A 26,803-nucleotide genomic window follows, 5' to 3' on the forward strand; every position below is an offset into this window, starting at 1 on the left:
TGTTTATCAGGTGCAGGAGCTTCATCAATTCTAACAAACATTTACCCTAAAGGACAATCAGGATCTGTTCTCAGGAGAATGCTTGACCTTTCCCCTCATTCAAACCCTAGAGTCTTAAGAACAATTCTGTGACTTTGAGAGTTTCCCCTTGTGACATTTTTGGTATTTCCTTTTGACATCCCCTTATCTCCTGGAGCTTGTGACTTCTTCCTTTAAAAAGCCCTTCTCCCAGCCACTCCGGGTCGACACCTCTGTCTCCTGTGTGGGATACGTGTCGGCCCGGAGATCTCCGTAATAGATCTCCATAATAAACCTCGCCTTTGCTTATTACATCCAAAATGGTCTCTCTGTATCTGGGGTCCGCGATTTCCCGAGACTTGAGTAAGGGTCTCTCTTTGGGGATCTTTCAAGAGCACAGAGTATTAAAACATTTAAGCAAATTGTCACACCCAGCAAGGTGGCAAAGCCTTTATGATTTCTCTTTGGATGAAGTATAAAGTTTTAACTTTTGCACAATACTCACAGGTCAGTTTGGACTCTGAGAGGCTCGTGGGATTTGACTTTCATCAGGGGCTTGGTTTGTAGGGAACATAGAGATATTTTACCTTTGTTCGATCTGGTTCAACAGACATTTCAGAAGACATCACTGGCCAAGGGGAAGGGAATTTTGAGGAGGATTTACTGACAGGACCTTGTCCATTTTAGCAATGGATGAGAAGGAGGAATCCTGAGCATTTTCCTTCTCCTGGCAATTGAACTGGCTTCTGAAATGAAGCCACTAGTCTAGTCCCAGTAATCAGAAGGCCTGGTCAGTATCAGATTAATTCAATATGCAATTTAATTTTGGCTTTAGGTAAATAGTCTAATCACATAATATCTCCATGTAAAAACTCAGGAGTTAGAAGCAAAGACATCTGGCTCTAAACACTATTGAAACCTGGGAATCACTGCACAAACTACTCAAACGCCAATCATTCAAACAGGATTGGTATATTGACTCACATTCTGAGCCTGATCAATTAAGGACACAGTCCAGATTTGGGAGCTGAACTGGGACCCCCTAGCCAGAATTCTACAGAGCTTTTAAGACTGAAATTCCCAAACATCTGAGCCAAGGTATTCCACCAATTTGGATTTAGGGAAAAGGACTTCCTTAGGAGCGTGTTTTGGTTAGACAGTTATCCTGTTTGCATTAGTTGGGGTATTGAAGTGTGGCGGGGCATTTGCCTTACCTAACATTCCTGTCTTAACTTGACGACCAGGATATCAGTTACCCACATACCTGTCTCTTTCTGTCAAGCAGGATGCCAATTCCCAGGGAGGATTTGGGAACTTAAAACTTTACTCGTCCCATACTCAAAATGTTAGTCTTAATCCAATGACATCTTTTTTTATGGGATATTTAATTTATTTACACTTCAAATGTTATCCCCTTTCCCAGTTTCACCTCTGCAAATCCCCTATCCCATTCCCCTGCCCCCTGCTTCCATGAGGGTACTCCCCCACACACCCACCCACTCCCACCACACCACCCTGGCATTCCCCTACACAGGGGCATCGAGCCTTCACAGGACCTAGGGCCTCTCCTCTCATTGATGCTACTTATGTGGCTAGAGCCAGGGGTCCTTCCATGTGTACTCTTTGGTTGGTGGTTTAGTCCCTGGGAGCTCTGGGGGTCTGGTTGGTGGATATTGTTGTTCTCTTTTGGGTATCTTATATTACTGCAGGCATCTCCCTGATGTTGGAGTGCATCACAGGGCTGCTTATCATATAGGTTCTGTATAGTTTGTGACTAACTATACAAAGCAGATTGTGATTAGTTTCCAAGATCACCAAAGCACAGAACATGAGAGAATATACAATCAACTGGGGCATGGGAAAGTTCCCTAGTAATAGCACATGAGAAAGTTTCCTTGTAACATTAATAACAGCTTCATTAATAAAATTAATAATGGCTGGCTAGACAGGCCCAACCAATTCCATTTTTGAGAGGAAACTCCATTTGTGCAAAGGAGCTAAACTCCAATTCCAGGAAGAAGTCCACTTGAGCAACATCCTATGGCAACTTTCCCCTTAGCAACAGCCAGTCAAGCTACAACAACATGGTCAAAATACATATAGATAAGACATCCTGTAGAAAACAGATAACCTAGTCATCCTGTTTCTCAGGTGGTTTTGCCCCCTTTTTCAGTTCCTGCAGATTATGCCAGAAACACAGTTTTAAAAATATTAACTTGCTGACCCATATGGAAATTGCCCCAGCTTGATGTAACCACCATAAATACCTTAGTCTCAAGGTTCTCACTTCTGATTTGCTTCGACCATGAAGGGTAGTCCTTGCTCATGACCTCATAATTAGATCCTTATGTGCTTGCAATGGAATTGGCTCCTTGGTGATCTTTGAGGCCCCTGTGACTTGGGCGTAATGACAGTTTTCCAGGCCTTAACAAACAACCTGTGAAGACATGGCTACTGGAGAATTTATCTGAATGCCAGGAAAGGTCTTGCAATCGTCTGAAGAACCTTAGCCCTTTGTCCTGCATCTTTGCTTGGAGACATGAAATTTTTTCTGGTTGATGTTGTAAGGTTTATATAGCAGGGGATAATGTTGAGGGGAGATATATAGAAAAGTCTTTCTTGAAGCTGTTTCATCCTATAAAAAATGGAACATGTGTGAATGATAATTGCCACTTGCATCTGATAACTATTTGGAGTATCGATTTTCCTATTTTGCTCCATAGAATAACTTGGGAGGGTTTCACAGAACTCCTGGATATAGCTTTAAAGACTTTATAGTCGCTTGATTTTATTTTATTTTACCTTCACACATAGTCACAAAACACTCTACAGTGTGAGACATATGTGCTTTCTACAATTTATTTTTCTTTTAGAATAAAACTAACTACACAGATTTTTTTTCAACAAAGTTGTTTACTTCACAGATTGGTATGTGCAAAAAATCTTCCCATCAAGAAACCAGAGATGATTTATTTCTTGCAATATGGCCATTCCAGTAGGACTCTGTCAACTCACTCTGATATCCTTCCTGAAGTCATATAGAAATCACAAATGTAATCTTGGATTAACCTTTGCAAGATTGAGTTTTGAAGCAGCATTGCAAGCAGCAAGAGTACAGAGGCAGAATGTGAACTACTTGGAAACCTTGTATGGCTTAATCTTTAAATTACTTCTGTGACCGGGCTGTATTTCCATAAATCTAAAGAAAAATGGTTCAAGTCGGCATGATGTGCCAGTTTACCTGACAGCCTGCTTGAAACCTAAAAGTTTTCTATCATCAAGCTTCTCAGCTGCTTTTATTGTTACCTGCCTGTGATCTCATCACTCAGGTAGTAGAGGCAGGGAGGGTCATAAGTTCAAAGTCAGCTTGGACCACAAATGGGAGAACCTATCTCAAAAACTACCAAGGAGAGATGTGGAGTCCATTGGTAGAATGCTTGCACAGCATATGCAGTCAGAACCCTGGATTTAAACTCCAGTAAAAATAAAACATCTATTGAACCCAACCGAGTTCTCCAAAATATCAAAATAAGAACATTGATACCTATCAAGTCTTATAATATCTAGTTACTATCACATTATCCAAAACCATGAACCAGATGTGCTTGTTGAAGATTAAAATAATGGGGATAGTTTAAAAAACATTATGTGGTGAATTTGCAAAATAAGAAAAATGAATCACGGTTGTCTCAAAATATTTGCTACACAATAAATAGTATGTATTCTACTATATAAGAATATACTATAATCTAAATGGTGGGGGAAACTGTGTATATCAACATAACACAGTAAAATTGAAATTGGCCAGCATAACAGTTTCATAAATCATGTCATGTTGAATGTTCAATACATTTGTATTTAGTAAGAACAAGTTAGTAACAAAAACAAAACAAAACCATATCATTTTCAGGAAAATGCATGTAAACTATGAACAGTAGTACCTGCAGCTTCAAGTGTTGTTGTTTATTAGGCTGTAACAAAATGCAAAATTCTATTATGTGTTTTGTAAATCTCCATAATCTAACTGTCCCTGCTGTGGCTGTTTCTAAGATTCCATAGATACTTGGATATTGGAAGAGAGATACCTATGGAGCAAAATCAATCAATCAATCAGTCAATAAATCAGTCAATCAATCTTTACACCTTTATGAGGCGCAAGACCTCTTGATGATGTTTTTAATGAACTTAAGGTTTTAGAAGAAAAAATAATGACTACATTGAGAGTAGAAATAAATATATTTTTGTAGGAAAGTCTCTCAACTGCTATGGTGCCTCTGTTTCCTCCTTCAGCATTCACCTTGACTGTCCTTTTACCATTCCAGATTGTTGCAAACCAGTGTGTTTTTCAGTAATGGCGCTGCCCAGAGTCTATTTCTGTACTCTATACAACTTAGGTGAACATAGAGATATGTTGGCCTTTCAGCTGAGCTTTCTTGAGAATAATTTCTTCTAACATGGTATCAAAAGGATTGATAGTTCCATAGCTGCTTGCCTTCCTCCTGAATCAAATGCTCTTATCATTTATTTTTTTCCTCCTGTCCTCCCCTCTGTTATTTACTCTAGACATGAAGGCTTCCTTCTTAAACCTCGTGGAAAGGAAGAGTATCATATACTTGGGATTAGGACTCACTTTTATATGCTTTTAACACATCCCTCAGACATCTCTGTCAAGTGATACCCTGGTAGAGGAAGCCTCTCAGACATGCTTCCCACATGGCTCCTCTGCTCACCCTACTTTGCTCTGTATGCATTGACCTCATCAACTCCATAACCCTGAGTACTACTCACTTGTTCCTTGTTCTGCTTCTTGGACTGGTTAGCATCTGTTTCTGCTCTCTTTGGATTGTGCTGTTTAGAGTTGTTTCTGGTACTTAGTACAATATACGTGATTGTGTGATTTCACACAATTGAAATCTTGCTAATGTACAGAATCAGTATATCCAGTATTCAGAATCAGTATATTCACACAGAGGAACCAATAATGAACCCCCCCCCCAAAAAAACAACTTTCTCATTCTCCCAGTCGTCATTCATTTAGGCTAATACATTATCAGACAAAGCTAGACAGAAAGATAGCATATAACAGCTTTCTTGTTCATTGTGGCTAGTGAGGGGGAAGCTTTCTCCCCAAACATCAGCTAATTAACATTGGCATAGTCAGGATCACTAAAGCTTTTCTACTATATCTGTTTGTTGAGTAAACGAAGACTCAGTCATTTGTATTAAATCTGTCTCCTAGCCCCAGAGTCTGCTTTTGCCATAAGTAGATTTGTGAGAGATATGTTGACATTTAATTTATGCATAAACAAAAATCAGTTTATTTTAAACAGACAGCATTGGTTTTGGCAGAATGATTGTGATTATAAACACATGGCCTTTTTTTCAGACAGAGAAATCTTTTGCTTTATTATTTTTACCAACACAAAAATGTTTATAAGAAAAGGATGGGTTACATAGTCTTGCTAGACCAATTAATATTTATGACAAAAGACTGGATTTCAGAACCACTAATATTTTATCCCTACGCAGCGCCTTCATACCAACTTTTCATACAATGAGATAGCTGCCTGTTCATGCCACTTGCTTTTGGGTTGTTTTGTGACTGTCCACCGTATCCACTTCTTTGTTTAGTTCTCAGTTGTTTCTCCCTATGAATACTAGACTCTGAGGATCTGCTCTTTGGAACTCTAATACAGCACAATTTACCTGCTTCAGGAGAAGAATATGTAATCTTATTCTGAGTTTTCACTTTAAAGAACAGTGAAATAAAAAGTCAAGAAGTTACAAAGAGATAAACTGCATGGGTCTTGAATTGATCTACCACTATAACATGTACACACACACACACACACACACACAAGCCACAGGATCAAGTGTGTTGTTGGGATCTGCCCGCAGACTTCTTTGAATAATAAAAGAATTAAATTGATTTTTTTCTCTGTTGTGAATGCATATTGATAATTCAAACTTAAACCTGACTTATATGTAGAAAAAGACAACCAAAGCACATTCTCGTCTATGGGTTAAAACACACAATATTGATTATTCTCCATGGTGAAAACCTATTTAAGAGTGCAGGGCTGCAGTGTGTGGAAGAACTAGGGCTAAGATCATAGCGATTGTGGGAGAAGAACCTAGGGACTTATCAAAGTTTCATCATGGCTAGGTTTATTCCTATGAAAAATTGAACCGAAATGGCACTCATTCTCTGGATCCTTATAAGAGCGGATGTTTTAGATATGAAGCACACTGTACAGAACCCCACCATGAGGTGCTGACATCCATGAGGATGATGGTAGATATAGAGATAGCTGGTAGATATGGGTTGAGATGGCTACAATAACTAAGCACTACTGCATATTGATCAGTGTTATGTCAGCTTTCTCTGTGGTGGGTACATATTGATCAGTGTTATGTCAGTTTTCTCTGTGGTGGGGTGCATGTGAGAGCACATGTGTGTGAAGGCCAGTTGTCAGCCTTAGGCACCATTCCTTAACAACCAAACAGCTTGGATTTAGCGGCAAGTCTTTCACTGTGACATAAAGTTCACTTATATATTGAGCTTAAAGTGGCTGTCTCAAGAGCCCCCGGGGCCCTCCTGACTCTGCTGCCCCATTGCTGGGATTATAAATACATGCTACCATGAGATCTAGCTTTTTAAGTAGGTGGCATCAAATTCAAGTCTTTATACTTATGTGACTGAGGTATCTCCCCAAACTAATTAACTATTAAAGTCTTAGAAACAATAGTATTTGAGGATCCTGAAATTGAGATCCACATATTTTTATAGTAGCTGTGCTTAATAAGTACTAAATAAAATATAAATTTTATAGTAGCTGTACTTAATAAATAATAAACAGCACTGTAAGGTCAGGGGTATGTATTCCCTTGGTTTACTGTGGCCACCTTTTCGATTTATATTAAAACTTTCACAAAGTCTAAATTAATCTTATTTCTTTTTGTCCAAGAAGGTCCAAATATCTTCCCTTTGTATAAATCCCTTAAAATGTTATATATCCAAGACATTTTAATGAGTACAATTTGAGATAATTTTAAATAATGATACTTAAAAGCTTCATTTCTAAAATAATTTGGTTTTTTTTCTGAGGCATGCTTCCTCATGTAGTAAAATAATTCACAGTAATGAATTCACCCCTGGCTCAGAGGTCATAGTTAAGAGTGGGCAGGTAGATGGCACATCTATTTCAACCACCCGATTAGAGAGTGAGTGTCTCCTTCATTCCTGTAGTGATAGTGCGGTCTGAAGACTATTTTAGAGTTATTTAAAGACTTATGAGCCATATGTAAAGCATGGCACCCATATTCGATGGGTTTCCAAAGGACTTGCTTTGCTTGATTTAATAATTCTTAAGTTTTCTGCTTAAAATCCATATCTAACGTCCCAGGACCTCTCAAACCAAACCAATGTTCTTGTTCCTTGAATCTAAGCTGGAGGAGTAATTGCAACTTGAAATAGAAGGCTTCGAATGAAGGAGGCTTCTGAGACCTTGGATCATTTACAAGGGACAAACAGGAATCTCAGTGAAACACTGGGTCTTCTGACACCTTCTTCATTTTATTTCTTCTTTGCCTTTTCCAACCAAAAGCTTCATTTATATACTGTGACTATCTCAATTCTTAGAGAAAAATACCTATCTACGTTAAACTACAGGAAATGCACAAATAGATTTATGTCATCCAGATCTGACTTATTGTAAGTTTAACATTTATTATTTAAAAGGCTATGCTTATTGTTTTGAGAGTATAATTAAAAGATTTATCAAGGAAACTTAAGGGCACCATTTTTATTCATAATGGTGAGAGAATCTTAGTAAACACGTAGCTCAGAATCTAGACATAGCTGGGCAAACTATTTGCTTTCCTATAGAAAGATCTTCCATTAGAAGACTTTCTCTTCTGTGGTTCTGAAATGTCTAAGATGAGATTGTGAAAGGCAAGGGCGTAAAACTGCTGATTCATTACTTTGCTAATAATAAACTGTGATGAGGCACTATAAATGATTATCAGAGAATGGAGCGAGCGGTAGCTTAATGAACACAGAGGGGTACATTTCCAAAATAGTGTGTGCCATATGTACACACAAAACAATTATGCAAGGAAAGCATGCATCACTCATGCAGCATTTTGCAAATCAGCAGACATCTTGAACTCCCTTCTAATGAGAAATTTGCTGACTGGGGCTCAGGGAAAATCAAGCAGGATTTGGGTAATGCTTTCTGGGAAAGCTCACAGCTGTTTCATTTCATTCTGGCTTTGACTTTGGCTCTTTCTCTCAAGCGCTGGTTCCGGAACTCTTTCCTTCAGTCACTAGGAAAAACGTTTGCATAGAAAAACCACCGCCTTTGACCAGGAGGCTCTCTGAAGAATCCAGCTAGGTGACCAGACTTTTATGAAGATTCATCCATTTTTCTTTTTTGACTTAATTCTTGGCGCTGTTCTCAGGTGTTGCTTTAGCCAGAAGAGTTTTCGAACTAATGGAAGCTCTCTTGACTCTATCCACTGAGAGAAATGTAACAGGGTTGTATGTTTTGTGATAGAACACGAATCTTGATTGCTTCACTCTCTACCTTTAAGACATTAATATACAACCAGGACTGAATTTACTTCATTCTGTAATGAATCAGACTGCACACTTCTGCGAAGACATCTGCTACCTTGTTTGTAATTATCTCCCTACAAATGTTTTTCCTACTATTCCTTGAATGAGGATATAACATTTTTAATCATCACATCTCTGGCACAGTACTTCATACTTCCTAGGTACCGAATGCTCTGCGAGAGAACAAGATCGCTTGTCACGACAATTGCCATAAAAGTTTATTGCGAGAACAACATAATCTGACAGACAAAGCCACAAAGCATAAATCCAGGGAAATAGTAACTTTCCAAGATGCAATAGTTGAGTGTGCTTCTCCTTGATGGTTTATTATTAGGCTTTCGCACATCACATTCTTTTATTCTGCTAAGGAGCCACTCTGTTCCTATAAATCATCTTCCATCCCTGAATTGGTGTTCAGGTTATTCTGCCACCATAGGAAGCCCCACAGCAGACTCACTTCCTTACAGCCGATCAGAAGATCACTCTGCCACTGTTCTGCTCAATTTTACACCATTCATTATATACCTTTCCTCACACACTAGCCTCTCCATGGAAAGTCATTCGCTAATGCCTAGTAACTCATAACATACTTTTGTCTCTGCATAAACTCCAGCAAGACGGAAAATGCTCTACTTTGAGGACATTTCACAAAAGCACCTCAAAGACTTTGGAGACACATTTCTTCTGAATTCACAGATAACTAGGAATATAAATTAAATTATTTTAATAAACAATGAGTAAATAATCATTCTACTGATAAAACAGTATTTTGCTGCTGCTACAATTAAAGCTCATTTAAAGAAAATCACAAAGAGACTTTGTATTAAAATCCACAAAGACCTTTACCAACAGGAAAGCTGACTAGAGAGTCAGTGTAAACACTGTTATCAGAATACCTGATTTAAAATGGCTCAAATAATACATGTTCATGCTTGAAAAATTCAAATGAGGTCTGTTTACTGTATTCAGCCAACCAATTCTTTTACATATAACTATGCAGTATATCTTTCCGTGTGCTCTAAAGGGAACTAACTCTGCTTCAAATTTCATTTCACAGCCTATACAAACAATAGAAAAAAAGTAGAAACTTCTATTTTTTGGTAGATTAAATTTGAAGGAGTACAAATCTGAGTTTAAGAGACAAAATGTTTTTAACATGCTTATAAATCAAATTGGAAAGCAACGTGTATATAGATAATCCAAGAGGCCTACTGAAGGTCAAAAGAACCAAAGTATAGTCTAACTTTATAACTGACAAATACAAAATATTATCTGCCAACAATATTCATATAACAACCATTTACTAAGCACATAGTTTTTAAGTAATGGCATTTCTCTTAAGAGAGCCATATTTTTAGAAGTGCACCATTGGTATTTAATTAAATACACACACCGATTTATCTATCTATCATCTATGTATCTATATGACATGTATACATGGATATTAGAAATCTACCCTACAACTACATTTCATCCTTAGATGATGTGCCAAATGGACATTAAATACAGTTTCATGTTATGTAGATCTTCAAAATATGATACAATGCAAAACAAATACCAATGTGTTTTAAATTATTGAATGTAAAGGGTTTCATATCCCATAAATCGATCTTTTCTTGAATTTTCAGGAGAAGATTAATTTATCTGTAATTATTTGTGTGTATCTGTGTATGGTATGTTCAGTGAGTGCCCTATTCTGCGTGACCAAGACAAGGTGTCAGATCCCCTGCAGCTGCAGTGACAGGCAGCTTCAACCTACCTGCTTTGATTGCTGAAAACCACATTTGAGCCACCAAGAGAAGCGGTGTGAATTTCCTTAACCTCTGAGATGTCTCTCCAGAACTGAGGAACTATTACTTTTCTCTACACAAAAATCTTAGGCCTTAAAATTTAGAATATCTTAAATTGCTTTGAAATCTAATATGTTTAGAACAATGCAGAACATTATTCCATGGATCCTCCTATGGCCTATTATAATTTATTGCACATAACTGTATACAGATAATATCTACATGTTGTATATGTAAAAGTATATATGTAGCATGCTCTCATGCTGACATTATTATGCTGTTATGGTGTGTGATGCTGGGTATGAAAATAAGCTATGCATACAAGCTAGGTATATAGCACCACACCAGATTTTTAGTACAGCCTGGAACCATTCCTTTTTATAGCATGTATATAAAATTAGGACAGTTTATAAATTAAATACTGATTGTTTTCCTCTAGGAAATCATTTATTCTGTTGCAGTTTTCAGTGACCAAAACTTCAAGTATCTGGAGAATTTTGAGAAGAAGATCAGTAGAAGAGAAGGGAAGCACAGAGCTTGTATTGTTTGTTTGTTTGCCAGGGAAAGGAAGTTGAAATGTTCTGTCTTCAGCTTCGTGGCAAAGCTGGTACCAACATTATTATCAACTTTTCTCAGCTGGAAGCATCCATGATGATCTTCAAAGAAAATATTGTTACACATGATGTGAAATATGATCTACGATGGGAATGAATGGATGATTAAGCAATGGCAAGGAGTGGATGACTCCTCACTGCCTGTAGTTAAGGAAGGAAGGCCACTGTGAAGAGATACCTCCCATGGCTCTGCTTCAGTGATGCTGAGTGGGACGTGACATCATCCTGAGGAGCGGACCTACAGTGTGAAGCCCAGAGGCGGTCTTAGGGTGGAGCTCTAGCCTCTACCATGGAATACAGTGGACATTCATTAAAATGCAATGTTACTACCAGAGCAAAATGCATCATAATATACACAAGTAAAATTAACTCAGATTAAAATGCATGATATGAGAGTATCAAGATTACATCACAGTGCAGAAGAACAAATTAAGGAATTAAGAATTGCCATTTCCTTTGTGAATAAACGTAGTCTATAAGATTATAAGCCATAGGCAAAGAAAACACTATACTATTTTCTAATTGATAAAATGTTCCCCATGGAATATGAAATTACAGTTCCAAAGTCACTATATGTGTATACAGGAGAGAAGCAAAAGTCGAAGGACTGATTATGGTGCAAGTCCCCTGTTGGAATGGGAGGTTACAAGAAAGCAGGAGTTGAGTAAAGACTTTCAAAATATTGCCAGTTTGGTAAAACACAGGGACGTTGACCACATAATTTTTGTTCTGACATTAGGAAGACCCTAACATTAACAGTACCCCTATACAGACAAGCAGGTTCAGAATTCATACACAAGTTTCTAATTTTCTAGAAATGGTTAATTCTAGGATAGGGATAGAAATCTGTAAGTCTGTAAGTCGGGAACTTTAAGTTAATACTACAAGGAATAAGCACCTGAAAGGCAAATAAAATTAAGATGACCATATGTTACTGTAAGTTTGGGGGCACACTTACATAATCCTAGCAGTGTGGAAGCAGAAGAAGGAAAATCAGGAGTTCAACATCATTCTCAGCTACATCTCAAGTTTGGGACACATGGAGTTATATCAGACTTGACCTCAAAATGAATGAATGAATGAATGAATGAATGAATGAATAAAATGCAGTCTCCACCAAAACTTCCAAATGACCTATTAAGAGCTAGAAAAATGTAAGTAACAAGATTCTATTGAATTATTATAAACATAAATTTCTAAATGCTATAAATGATTAAAATTACTGATGATAGACAATAAGTAGAGAGAAAAATACTGTACAGATCAATTCCAGATAATTTCTATACAGAGGTGCTTATTTGGAGGCAAGTGACCGCTCCTTCTGACAGGAGATCAAATCCTAAAGAGGAAAGTAGCCTAGCATAACTGTCTCCTGAGAGTCTTCATTCAGCCACTCATGGAAATAGGGGCAGAGACGTACAGACGCATATCAGGTGGAACAAAGGAAGTCTTGTGGAAGAATGCTGGGTAGGATTGAGCGATGCCAAGGAGTCATGGAAACCACAATAAGACCTACAGAGTCAACTAACATGGCCCCATGGAGGCTACAGAGACTGACCACCAACCAAAGTGCATGCAATGGCTGGACATAGGCCCCCTATGGACTTGTAGCCAATGTGCAGCTTGGTCTTCATGTGGGTCCCCTAATAATTGGAGCAAGGGCTGTCTCTGAATCTGTTGCCTGCCATTGAACCCCCTTCCCCTAGGTGCATTGCCTGGTCAGGCCTCAGAGGGAGAGGATGAACTTACTCCTGCTGCAATTGATATCCCAGGGCAGAGTGGTGAGTGAGTGGTGGGTCCTTTCTTTCCTCCTAAGAGGGAAGGAAAATGGGGCAAGGGGTTTGTGAGGGTAGGACTGGACAGGGATGAGGAAGGTGGGACTGTGAAGAGGATGTAAAGTGAATAAATAAATTAATGAATAAAAGACTCCTAAGAACACAGTGGACAAGAAGTAAAAATGAAAGGGAAATTTCCGAAGAGAAACCTTGGAGACCTCATCATGTTCAGCGTCTGCTAACAGGAATTGACTTGTGCTCTGATTAACGAGAGCTTTATTCCTTCAGTATGGTTGTCCTCCTTACCTATTATCTGCCTACATTTATGAAACAGATAGTGGACACATCTCCATTAGGAGAAGCTCTAAAAAATGCTTGACCTCAAATTGTCAACCAGTCAACAGGTAGGAATGATTGAGAAATGTCACAGCATGGAACACTACTGTGTTCTCAGACTCTTATCTCAAGTTTGCCTTTCTAATGTTTTACCTAAGTTTAGGGTAAAGTATTAATGTTGACTATTAACAGAAGTTAGACACAACTAGCAGAAGCTTCTGGGCACAGTTAAGTATTATCTTGAGTATGTTAGCCTCTGGGGATGCCTGTGAAGGACTAGGACAAGTGGGTTAGTGGAAGAGGAAAAACCTACTCTAACATTAGGCTGAACCATCCCGTGTTTGAGTCTTAGACTAGATAAAATAAGAAATCTAGCTGAGAGGCAGAGGCAGTCATTCCATTTGTAGATGCAATGTGACCAGCTGCCTAAGGCCCTGCCACTATGCCTTCTCCACCATGATGGACTGTGACCTTGAATTGTGGGCCAAAATAAAACCATCTTTCATTAAGTTGCTTTAGCAGGAATTCTGTGCCAGCAACATGGAAGGCAACTAAACACAAGGCCAGACTTTGTAAGGACCACGGTTTGCTAAGTTCTGTAACCTGAAAGACAATACTGAAGCCAAAGCTCCACACTGAATGGGACAATACAAGAGAAAGGTATTTCCAGCCACCACACATCTGCCTGTTTTCCTCTCCTTGAACAATATCCTGCCAGTAGCAGCGTTTGTTCTAATGGAGCTTAGGCTGACATCGCATGCTTGATGACTAGCTCAGGTAGCCTGCTATTCCTTTCTTTATGAAAGAGGACATGAGAGTGTCTTCTTACTGCTTGGCTGCTTCCTTTCAGCAGCTTTAAATATGCATCGATTTATAACAGGAGGCCCTTGCCAGAGAATGCGTTCTTACAATTAAAATATTTTCTTTTTTTTTTAGATGTGTAGTCGACAGTATTTTCATAAGCAAAACTGAATAATTTTTCTCAGCATAAAATTTGTCATACAAGTGCTTTATTCCTAAAGAATTATTACAGTATTAATAATTGTAAAATTTGAGTATTAACTAGGTGAAGTAAGGCTGTAACCAGACAAAGATTTTTCATAATACTTAGAGCCTGGCATGTGTGTGAACTGACAATCATTTAGAAAACTTCACACTATAGATAAACATTCTTGTGCATTTTATACAGAAACACATCAGGAAGAACCAACAGAGCTATATTTATTTTACATCATTTTATTTTTTCCATGTGCTATGTTTTTGGAAATCTGTTTTCTACCGAGTCTTCCTTTAGAAACTATGCCCAGATCTTCAGCAAGCTAAAACTATCTCATACTGGTGTGTGTCATAATCATGGATGTATAGCATCTCTATGGATTCTGAAATGTAAAACAAATGTGTTACAGTTTATTTAAAATTGTGAAGGTGAAATTTTTAAAATGAATCAGAATTCCTCTGTTTTAATTTACAAAGCTACATTTAACATCTAATTTCTCATACTTTCCCCTTCACAGTATTTTGTGGAGGAATTATGGAAAACAAAGAGTGTAAAATATTTCTAACCAATTTTCCCCTTGCCTGCTGTTGACTTTAATTTTCTTCAGCCAAAATATACACAAGTTGATATTCAAAATACTAAATTGAATATAATTTCCTTTTCTCTTGGGGAGAAAGTTTCATTATCCACTTACACCCAGAGTTTGTGAATAAAAGGGTGTTTCGCATATTGGCAAAGACATAGAAGGCATGAAATGCCCCTAATGTAATTTCAGCTAATTAAAGACTCGTTAGGAAAGAAATATAAATGAGAATTTGCCTCAGAACTTGCTTAAATAATTTTAATTTTTAATCATTTTCATCTCTCACTAATTAAACAGTTTGATGGGTACCTATTGGCTATTTACCTAATTTTCTGTATTTTATCCTACAATTTAACATGTGCTCACTAATCAAATCATACTGGTCTCTGCAGGTATTTGGCTTATTTCCCACACTGTATGTGTTTTCTTTCTAACTATAATGCATATATATATATATACACACATACACATACATACATACATACATACATACATACATATATACACACATGTATGTTTATTATCAACACATAATTTAGTTTTCTCATACAAGCTCATATATTTCCTTTACATCTTACAAACTTAAAATTTGAGCATGAGTGTGATATTTAAAGAACAGAGGCGATGGAGAAAGAAAAGTGAATAGTGCCATAATAAGAATGGTAAAGGCCAAAGAGAGTCACTGGGTGCAGGAAACAATCACACTAAAACGTGCAGGTGGGAACTGTAGATCACTTGGCCTGGAATCCCAGTGGTGAAATTTATCAGTTGTACAACCACATCTGCTCAGTTGAGCTCTCTTCACCTTTCTCCCTTCACCCATGAAGAGATTACAGCAAAGCTTGCCTTGCGTGGCGGCAGATCAACATCAGCCATAACACATACAACACAGTACTGATTGCCCATGACTTTTGTTCAAATAAACACTCATGCTTAAGACCAACCTTCTGGTTTTGATATGATCCAGGCTTGTTGTGCGCATTCCCTTTGCTCCCCACTCATAGCCATGTCTATATCATGTTCCTTGTCTTTCCATGTTTCTGACATTGTGTCTTTGCTACTTGTATAACTACATGATGGCCTTTTCTTCAGTTGTCAATTTCTATGATGAGAAACACTTGTCCTTTTCACATGAGCTCAAAGTCTTTTCTTAGTGAGGTTTTTCCTCATCTTGATACTTAAATTCAATTTAAATATTCAGTTTAAAACTGATAAAACTGTGTTTGAATACATGTGCATGCATTCTTACATATCGTTCTCCCCAAACAATTGTCATTGTTATAATAAAACTGTATTATTTATGGTGAAGGATGGGTTATTGGATATTCCTCTTTATGGATGGATATCCATCCCACTGTAGTGTATATCCAAGGGAAATGAGATAATTGGCTCTTTGGAGTTGACTGTAGCCTCAATAACAACAGGAAAGACCAGAAACAACCAAGGTGACACACAGTTAAGGACCAGTAAAGAAAAGAGAACAAAATCTAGTACTATTCAGTCATAAAATTGAACGACCCCCTGCAATTCTTCACAGCACAGAAGGAAAGACCAACACAGAAAGGAAAATAAGCCACACACAGAAAGACAAGGAGCTTCAATGTGGAATTCATAAAATGTAATGTCACAGAAATTGTAAATAAAATGGTTGTTAACAGAATATAAGGAGAGTAGAGAGGGACAAGAACCAGGGAAGCATTAATTGATTGTGAGGCAGCAAGCAGTGAAAGGTACCCTGATTCTTGGTCGAGATAGGTCGAATCCCCCAGAGACCCTAAAAGGGATGGCAGGTGAATTCCCAGTTTGAGACAGACCAGTCATGTAGAACAATGCCTCAAGCCCCTCCTCCACAGGCGAGGATGTGACCATAGGTCACTTAGGCTCAAGACAGATCAGTCAGAGACAGGACCACACAACTGAATATGTAGATGAGGTCTTCCTAAGCTCATAGGCCAAACCAGTAGGAAGTACATGCTGTCAGACACTGACATATCCAAAAAACTATATTTAAGAATCATGTTCAGAATTTAAGGTGTGAAGGAATTATTCAATTGTCTGAGAGCTTCTGTCCTAAGAACAGTAACATGGCTGCTTGGAGAGGAGATCTGCTCTCCCAAAATCATCACCAGAAGCACCCCTCACCTGTTAGTCAGTTTCCTGCTGACTCAGGCCAGCCCAAGCAACCCAAGCGACAGGACAGCGATGGTATTGAGCAAGACTGGCAGCGGGGATGGTGAAACCTGTTACCCCTCCCTGCCTGAGTTCTCTCCCCCTCGCCAGAACCTGAGCACCTAGCGGGGTGTGTGTGTGTGGGGTGGGCAGATGATGAGAGATCTCTGTGGGAGAGCACTGCAACTAGCACCCAATTCGAGGCTCGAACCCACAACACAACTGCACGAATAGATACTGCAGGAAGGTGAGCCCCCTTCTCACAACTCTGGAGACAAGCAACCTATCCTTTCCTGCTGTGCTTTCAGTCAGAGCCATCCTGTAGATTTGGACAAGCTGAAGGGGAAACTGAAGCCCCCTGGCCAGAGCTACTCTCTGGTGTTGGCAAAAGGTCCCTCCCCTCCAGCCCCTGTCTAAATCCCAACAGCCTACAATGGGCATTGGCAAAGTCTCTATCTAACCTCTCCTTAAAACAAAAAGAAAACCTGGTAACACAGCAGCCACTTAAAAGCCACGGGACGGCTGCCAGTTCTTAAATCTGCGTGAAGGCTTAGCATTTTGGACCTCTGTGGAATCCCCCAAAGCTGACAGGCCAAGGGAACAAAGCATTTCTCCTCTTTTCTGTAAAGAACAATTCATCATCACATAAAAAATTTCCCCAGACCTTGCTTCCTCAACCCCTCAGTGGTGTTCCTGCAGCATCCCACAGCCCAACACCCACCTGTGGGATAAGCACAGTCAACCTCCCATGTCCTGCCTCCCCAGTGGCTGTGCCCTGGAGCAGAGCAGACTCAAGACCCCACCCACCATTAACCCAACAACTGCTTCTCAGTCCCTCTGGCTCTGACTATTCAAGACTCTATTCTTCCTTTGAGCTTTTCTTCAAAGTTGTCCTTTTCATCTCTTTCCAATCTACATTTAGGATTTACCAGCCAAGAAAAAACAAACAGAGAAAACAAAGATCAGTCTGCTTAGAGCACAAAGTTGCAGCTGCAGTATGGCAAAGCAGACCCTTTCCCCCTACATCTAGGCTGGCCAAAGACAGTGGAAAAACACACCTTAAACCTGGAAGTCTTCAGGCTTTGCTTAAATGCTTGTTCTCTCTAACAGGAACACCTAAGATAATGTTCATGCTTCTCAACCCAAAATTTTCAAGTCTCCTATTTAAATGCTTATTTTCTCTCTAACATTTGTGATTTATGTCCAAAAATTTTCCAAAATTACTTTAAGGTTGAAAAGTCATCTAATCTACTCCCACAGGTCAAACCAACTAATCCTTAATTAACAACCATTTTTTTCACAAACTGTTGTTACCTATCCCAGATACAGAATTAATATTTTCTTCCTCAGCCATCCAAGGCAGACTTAAAGGATGCCTTCCATGACCAAACTCTTCAAACACCCTTGCATTTCTAAGATCATTACAGACCAGGATGTGCTCCCAAGCAAACCACACAGGCTTAACCCATGCTACCCATCCTATGCAGACATCCCCCTGCTGGGGTTCTGCTCCTCTGCTGTGATCACCCTACAGGTTTTTCTACAGTGCTGCTTCCACAGATCCAGCTGAGACCATCTCCTCGAACCTGCCAGGGACAACAAAGCTGCTTTCCTCCAGACACCTCATCTGACTGAAGACTCTTGAGACACACGCTGAGACCCACAGATGACAGCTGAGACCCAGACTTGGGAACTTCCAGCCACAGATAAACTCTCTTGCCAAAGCCAAATGGCTACTGAACCTGGAAAAAGTTACATGATAGTAAGAAAAACATGATATCTAGCTAGATTAATCTAATGTTGTTTAAAACCAATGCTAATACCCTCAAACTATACTTCCATAGAACAATTGCTTAGTTCAATGATCCTTTGTCCAACGACTACCCTTATCGCTTGTTACCACTCCAGCTTAGTTGCACTACCCCTCTGGCCTATTTAGTGCTTTTTGTTGATACTTCAATCCCACCCAAAATTTTCACTACAAATGATACCTCTTGTTTAAAAATGTAAAAGGGGGGATTGTGGGGTGGTGGTCAGTTAAAGGTACCCTGATTCCTGGTTGAGATACGACAAATCCTTGGGAGACCCTAAAAGGAACGGCAGGTGCATCCCTAGTCTCCCAGAACATCAGGGCCTCACTTAGCTGCAACCTTCCAAAGACCCCTGTAGAGAGATTTGAGACAGACCAGTCTTATAGGGAAATGCCTCAAGCCTCTCCTCCACAGGTGAGGACATGACCACAGGTTACATAGGCTCAAGACAAAATCCAAGCCCCTCTTTCACAGGTGAATTCATGACCACAGATCAAAAAGGCTCAGGACAGATCATTCAGAGACAGGACCACACAACTGAATATGTGGATGAGGTCTTCCCAAGCTCTCAGGCCAAACCAATAGGAAGTACCTGCTGTCAGACACTGACCCATCCAAAAACTGTATTTAAGAATCATGTTCAGAATTTAAGGTGTGAAGGAATTATTCAATTTTCTGAGAACTTCTCTCCTAAGAGCTGTAATATGGCCGCTTGGGGAAGAGATCTGATCTCTCTGAAATCATCACCAGAAGCTCCCTTGCACTCCTCACTGGCTAGTCCATCTCCTGCTGGCTAAACCCAGCCTGAAATGGAGGTGGAACAACACCTGCCCTAGTTCTCTTCCTTTCTCCTGGACCCAGGAAGATAGCCAAACCAGAGATCTCCATGGAAAACCTCAAGCACAGAGGCCCACAATTGATTAATGGGGATTAAGCTATAGTTTATACATATGCATAAGCATAAACATATAAACACATCGTGTACATACACATCATATACCTACACTGACAACATATACATCTATGTGTACATTATATATTTCTGGGTGCTATTGTATAGGAAGATAATTACAGTTAACAATAGTCTACAGTTCACTTCGGAAAGGTAGCCTTATTTCACTTGTTGATTTCTAATTTTAGGCACAGTGGGCAGAAATGATACTCATTATGTTTTTAATTTTTTTTCAATCTTGTTAAGCCATGTTTTATGGTTTATCACATTATCTCTCCTACAGAATGTTCCACAAGGTGATAAAAAAATCCACATTCCTCTACCACTCTATGATATATGCTTTAGCTGTCTGACAGTCCACTGTCCTGGAATACAGCTTCACTTTACTGTTTCTTTGATATGTTCTGTCTGAATGATCTTTTCATTGCTGAATATGGGATATTTACATCCCCTAAAAGCATTGTCTGAACATTTATCTATAATTTTTAGCTTACTAATATATGCTTTGAATATTTTAATGATCCAGAATTTGGTACATGTGTTTTATAACGTCTACATATTCATTCTGAAATGCTATCCTTACCATTACTGAGTAACCCTTAATTCTTTCTAATACTTCTGAATTGAAGATTAACTTACTCCTTAATTATAGCCTTCCCCACTATCTTTTGGATTCTACTTTCCTAAACATATTTCATCCATCACTTTGGTCTGTAACTGTATTCTGGAAAGATTTCTGGCAGGAGCAATTAGTTAAGTTCTTTTTGACAGTGTTAGAGTATTGTTGCCTGTGTGTAGTACTCTTACAGCAAAATTTATACCTATCATGTTTTCATCTTACTCGTTCATGTCTCATTCACTTTGGAAAACTCTGCAAAACTTTGTAGTATTACCTGCCAGAAGTTCTAGTGGATCTGTGATGTCACCCATTAATTATCTGGAAATACTAAGGAGCCCTGGTTTCTAAACAGTAGCTTAGCAGGGTACAGTATTCTTAATTCTTTTGTATTCCATTACTGCTGTGAAAACCTCATGCCACTCTCTCCTGGACTACAGGATTTTTCGTGAAAACTCAGAACAGTCATGTAGCATAACATGTTTTTCATTTAGCCCTCAGAACCTTCCCTCTCTTTCCCTCCCTCCCCATCACTCCCCCCCATATTTCTCTCTCTCATTCCATTCTTTTCTCTTCTCTTCTCTTCTCTTCTCTTCTCTTCTCTCTCTCTCTCTCTCTCTCTCTCTCTCTCTCTCCATGTGTGTGTGTGTGTGTGTGTGTGTGTGTGTGTGTGTGTGTGTGTGTTTGAATGTGTGAATGTGTATGACTAGAAGACAACTTCACATCTTTCCCGTTACCTTTTGCTTTCCCATGATTATATGAACTGAAACTCAGGTCCTCCTCATGAAAGTACTTCTTCTATTTTTTTTTATTAACTTGAGTATTTCTTATTTACATTTCGAACGTTATTCCCTTTCCCGGTTTCTGGGCCAACATCCCACTAACCCCTCCCCATCCTCCCCCCATTACCGCCTTCCCCCAACAATCACGTTCCGTGGGGGTTCAGTCTTAGCAGGACCCAGGGCTTCCCTTCCACTGGTGCTCTTACTAGGCTGTTCATTGCTACCTATGAGGTTGGAGCCCAGGGTTAGTCCACGTATAGTCTTTGGTTAGTGGCTTAGTACCTAGAAGCTCTGGTTGGTTGGCATTGTTGTTCATATGGGGTCTCGAGCCCCTTCAAGCTCTTCCAGTTCTTTCTCTGATTCCTTCAACAGGGGTCTTGTTCTCAGTTCAGTGGTTTGCTGCTGGCATTCGCCTGTGTGTTTGCTGTATTCTGGCTGTGTCTCTCAGGAGAGATCTACATCCGGCTTCTGTCAGCCTGCACTTCTTTGCTTCATCCATCTTGTTTAATTGGGTGGCTGTATATGTATGGGCCACATGTGGGGCAGGCTCTGAATGGGTGTTCTTTCTGCCTCTGTTTTAATCTTTGCCTCCCTATTACCTGCCAAGGGTATTCTTGTTCCCCTTTTAAAGAAGGAGTGAAGCATTCACATTTTGATCATCCGTCTTGAGTTTCATGTGTTCTGTGCATCTAGGGTAATTCAAGCATTTGGGCTAATAGGCACTTATCAATGAGTGCATACCATGTGTGTTTTTCTGTGATTGGCTTACCTCACTCAGGATGATATTTTCCAGTTCCCTCCATTTGCCTATGGATTTCATAAAGTCATTGTTTTTGATAGCTGAGCAATATTCCATTGTGTAGATGTACCACATTTTCTGTATCCATTCCTCTGTTGAAGGGCATCTGGGTTCTTTCCAGCTTCTGGCTATTATACATAAGTAATTGTGGCTTCATAGAAGGAATTCAGTAGTGCTCCATCTGTTTCAATTTTGTGGAATAGTTTAGATAGTATTGGTATGAGGTCTTCTATGAAGGTCTGATAGAATTCTGCACTAAACCCGTCTGGACCTGGGCTCTTTTTGGTTGGGAGACCTTTAATGAGTGCTTCTATTTCATTAGGAGTTGTTTAAATGGTTTGTCTGTTCCTGATTTAACTTCGGTACCTGGTATCTGTCTAGGAAATTGTCCATTTCCTCCAGATTTTCAAGTTTTGTTGAATATAGGCTTTTGTAGTAGGATCTGATGATTTTTTTTGAATTTCTTCTGATTCTGTAGTTATGTCTCCCTTTTCATTTCTGATTTTGTTAATTTGGACACACTCTCTGTTTCCTCTCATTAGTCTGGCTAAGGGTTTATCTATCTTGTTGATTTTCTCAAAGAACCAACTTTTGGTTCTGTTGATTCTTTCTATGGTCCTTTTTGTTTCTACTCGGTTGATTTCAGTTCTGAATTTGATTATTTCCTGCCTTCTACTCCTCCTGGGTGTATTTGTTCTAAAGCTTTTAGGTGTGCTGTCAAGTTGTTGACATATGCTCTCTCCTGTTTCTTTCTGCAGGCACTCAGAGGTATGAGTTTTCCTCTTAGCACAGCCTTCATTGTGTTCCATAGTTTGGTTATGTTGTACCTTCATTTTCATTAAATTCTAAGTCTTTAATTTCTTTATTTTTTCCTTGACCACGTTATTGTTGAGTAGAGCATTGTTCAACTTCCACGTATATGTGGGCGTTCTTCCCTTATTGTTATTGAAGACCAGCTTTAGGCTGCGGTGGTCTGATAGGACGCATGGGATTATTTCCAACTTTCTCTATCTGTTGAGGCCTGTTTTTTGACCAATTATATGGTCAATTTTGGAGAAAGTACCATGAGGTGCTGAGAAGAATGTATATCCTTTTGCTTTAGGATAGAATGTTCTATAAATATCTGTTAAGTCCATTTGGTTCATGACTTCTCTTAGTCTGTCTACGTCTCTGTTTAATTTCTGTTTCCAGGATCTGTCCATTGATGAGAGTGGGGTCTTGAAATCTCCTACTATTATTGTGTGAGGTGCAGTGTGTGATTTGAGCTTTAGTAAGGTTTCTTTTACGTATGCAGGTGCCCTTGTATTTGGAGCATAGATATTTAGGATTGTGAGTTCATCTTGGTGGATTTTTCCTTTGATGAATATGAAGTGTCCTTCCTTATCTTTTTTGATGACTTTTAGTTGAAAATTGAATTTATTCGATATTAGAATGGCTACTTCAGCTTGCTTCTTCTGACCATTTGCTTGGAAAGTTGTTTTCCAGCCTTTTACTCTGAGGTAGTGTCTTTCTTTGTCTTTGAGGTATGTTTCCTGTAGCCAGCAGAATGCAGGGTCCTCATTGAGTATCCAGTTTGTTAATCTATGTCTTTTTATTGGGGCGTTGAGACCATTGATGTTGAAAGATATTAAGGAATAGTGATTATTGCTTCCTGTTATATTCATATTTGGATGTGAGGATATGTTTGTGTGCTTTTCATCCCTTTGTTTTGTTGCTAAGACGTTTAGTTTCTTGCTTTTTCTAGGGTGTAGCTTGCCTCCTTATGTTGGGCTTTACCATTTATTATCCTTTGTAGCACTGGATTTGTAGAAAGATATTGTGTAAATTTGGTTTTGTCATGGAATATCTTGGTTTCTCCATCTATGTTAATTGAGAGTTTTGCAGGATACAGTAACCTGGGCTGGCATTTGTGTTCTCTTAGGGTCTGTATGACATCTGTCCAGGATCTTCTGGCTTTCACAGTCTCTGGTGAGGAGTCTGGTGTGATTCTGATAAGTGTGCCTTCATATGTTACTTGACCTTTTTCCCTTACTGCTTTTAATATTCTTTCTTTGTTTTGTGCATTTGGTGTTTTGACTATTATGTGACGGGAGGAGTTTCTTTTCTGGTCCAATCTATTTGGAGTTCTGTAGGCTTCTTGTATGCTTATGGGCATCTCTTTCTGTAGGTTAGGGAAGTTTTCTTCTATGATTTTGTTGAAGATATTTACTGGTCCTTTGAGCTGGGAGTCTTCACTTTCTTCTATACCTATTATCCTTAGGTTTGATCTTCTCATTGAGTCCTGGATTTCCTGTATGTTTTGGATCAGTAGCTTTTTCTGTTTTACATTATCTTTGACAGTTGTGTCAATGATTTCTATGGAAGCTTCTGCTCCTGAGATTCTCTCTTCTATCTCTTGTATTTTGTTGTTGATGCTTTTATCTACGGCTCCTTGTCTCTTACTTTGGTTTTCTATATCCAGGGTTGTTTCCCTGTGTTCTTTCTTGATTGCTTCTATTTCCATTTTTAATTCCTTCAACTGTTTGATTGTGTTTCCTGGAATTCTTTCAGGGATTTTTGTGATTCCTTTCTATAGGCTTCTACTTGTTTATTTATGTTTTCCTGTGTTTCTCTAAGGGAGTTCTTCATGTCTTTCTTGAGTCCTCCAGCATCATGATCAAATATAATTTTAAATCTAGATCTTGCTGTTCTGGTGTGTTTGGATATTCAATGTTTGCTTATGTGGGAGAATTGGGCTCCAATGATGCCATGTAGTCTTGGTTTCTGTTGCTTGGGTTCCTGCGCTTGCCTCTCGCCATCAGATTATCTCTAGTGTTACTTTGTTCTTCTATTTCTGACAGTGGCTAGACTGTCCTATAAGCCTGTGTGTCAGGGGTGCTGTAGACCTGTTTTCCTGTTTTCTTTCGACCAGTTATGGGAACAGAGTGTTCTGCTTTCGGGTGTTTAGTTTTTCCTTTCTACGGTCTTCAGCTGTTCCTGTGGGCCTGTGTCCTTAGTTCACCAGGCAGGTCACTTGGAGCAGAAAAGTTGCTCTTACCTGTGGTCCCGAGGCTCAAGTTTGCTCGTGGGGTGTTGTTCATGAGCTCTCTTCGAGGGCAGCAACCAGGAGAACCTGTGCTGCCATTTCTGGGAGCCCCTGTGCACCAGGGTCCCAGATGGCATTTGGTGTTTTCCTCTGGAGTCAGAAATGTGGGCAGAGTGTAGTCTCTTCTGGCTTCCCAGGCTTGTCTGCCTCTCTGAAGGTTTAGCTCTCCCTCCCACGGGAGAACTGTTAATCTGGTCCCTTCAGGTTCGGGTGGTGTCTCGGGCACAGGGGACCTGCAGCTCCAGTGCCCCTATCTACTGTTTCCCAGAGGCCGTATACAGTTTCCTCTTGGGCCAGGGATGTGGGCAGGGGTGGGCAGTATTGGTGGTCTCTTCTGCTCCGCAGTCTCAGGAGTGCCCACCACCTGTCCGGGCGGTGAGCTCTCTCTCCCATGGGGTTTGGGAGCAGTGAGCTGTGGGCGGGGATCAGCGAGGTTGGGAATTCATGCACAGACTTCTTTTATCTGACCTATATTCATTTACACTAAATCAGCACTGGGCAGTGTCTATGTCTAGAGTTATGGAAAGCACTCTGTTGTGTTGTCACTATTGCAGAACTAGTGGAGAAGTCATGCCCAAATTTCTTTCAAACCTTCAGTTGTACTAGTCAAAGTGAACTAGCGGAGTGTCTGGGAAAAGTAGATTATCGGTACCAGAATGGGCATGGGGTTAGAGTAGGCCAAGGCACCTAATTCACGATCACTGACCTAACTTTAGGAATTATAGGATTCTGCTTGGATCTAGGCACAGCTATCATAGGTGACTATCAACAGGCTCCTATCCCATGCTTATTGTTACCAAAAATTCATATCTGTGGCACTTCCTAGGAGTCTAGTTATCTAGGAACAGATAGATTAAAGAAGACCAACGTCCATGTAATTATGAGACACATACCATGTGGGTGGTCTTCTGACTCAAGGCCACTGCACCAACATCTAGTGATGTTTGCTAGAATAGATGTCCAACAGAATGGACTTACATTGTCTTTATTTTTACTAAAGCTCTCTCCATAGTTAGACTTAGGGATAAGGCTGTTAAGATATGCCCAGCATCAAAGGGTTTTTCAACTCCATAGGAAGAACAAAATCAACCAACCAGACCCCCCCCCGGAGCTCCCAGAGACTAAACCACCAACCAAAGAATACACTGGGAGGGGCCCATGGTTCTAGACACATATGTAGCAGAGGATGGCCTTAACGAGCATCAAAGAGAGGAGAGGCCTTTGACCCCGTGAAGGCTCAATGCCCTGGTGTAGTGGGAATGTCAGAGCAGGGTGATGGGAGGGAGTGGGTGGGGGAACACTTTTATAGAGGCAGGGGAAGGGGCGAAGGGATAAGGGTATTCCAGAGTGGAAATCAGAAAAAGGATAACATTTAAACTGTAAGTAAAAAAATAACCAATAAAAAAACACATAATAAAAAAGACCTGCCCAGCTTCACATCAAAATTGTGATTTACTGTCTACATGTCCTTGGCGAATAAAGTCCTGTCTTTCTTGTGCTGCCTGAGGATAGGGGGTAATATTAGTGAAATTAATCTTCAGCATAGGGGACTGCCAGTATTGACAATCACAATACCTTACCTGAATCTCAGTCATCCAGAGAGGATTCTTCCTTACTAAACTCATGCTTGCCTTATGCTATGCTAGTATAAAGCTTTGTGTATGAGTACTAGCTGTCTATGAATTTGAGTTTCAAGGATGAGTGGTACACACAAGCCCTTGGTCATCTTTGTTGGCACTCATTTAAGTAATACCCAGTCTTACATATATGGGAAATTGCAGTCTCAGAGGACAGAGAATCCAGGATTAACCAGAGATTGCAAGCCATAGCTCAAACCTTTATCGTGCACAACAACA

General features: G+C 39.6%; 1 protein-coding gene across 1 annotated transcript in view; it reads right to left on the bottom strand.

The window, feature by feature from the left end:
* Nucleotides 1-26,803, bottom strand: part of Cntn5 (contactin 5) — a 1,166,275-nt gene that overhangs the window by 804,080 nt on the left and 335,392 nt on the right. The window lies entirely within an intron of this gene.

Source organism: Rattus rattus, chromosome 8, assembly GCF_011064425.1.
Source record: "Rattus rattus isolate New Zealand chromosome 8, Rrattus_CSIRO_v1, whole genome shotgun sequence".
Classification (NCBI taxonomy): Eukaryota; Metazoa; Chordata; class Mammalia; order Rodentia; family Muridae; genus Rattus; species Rattus rattus.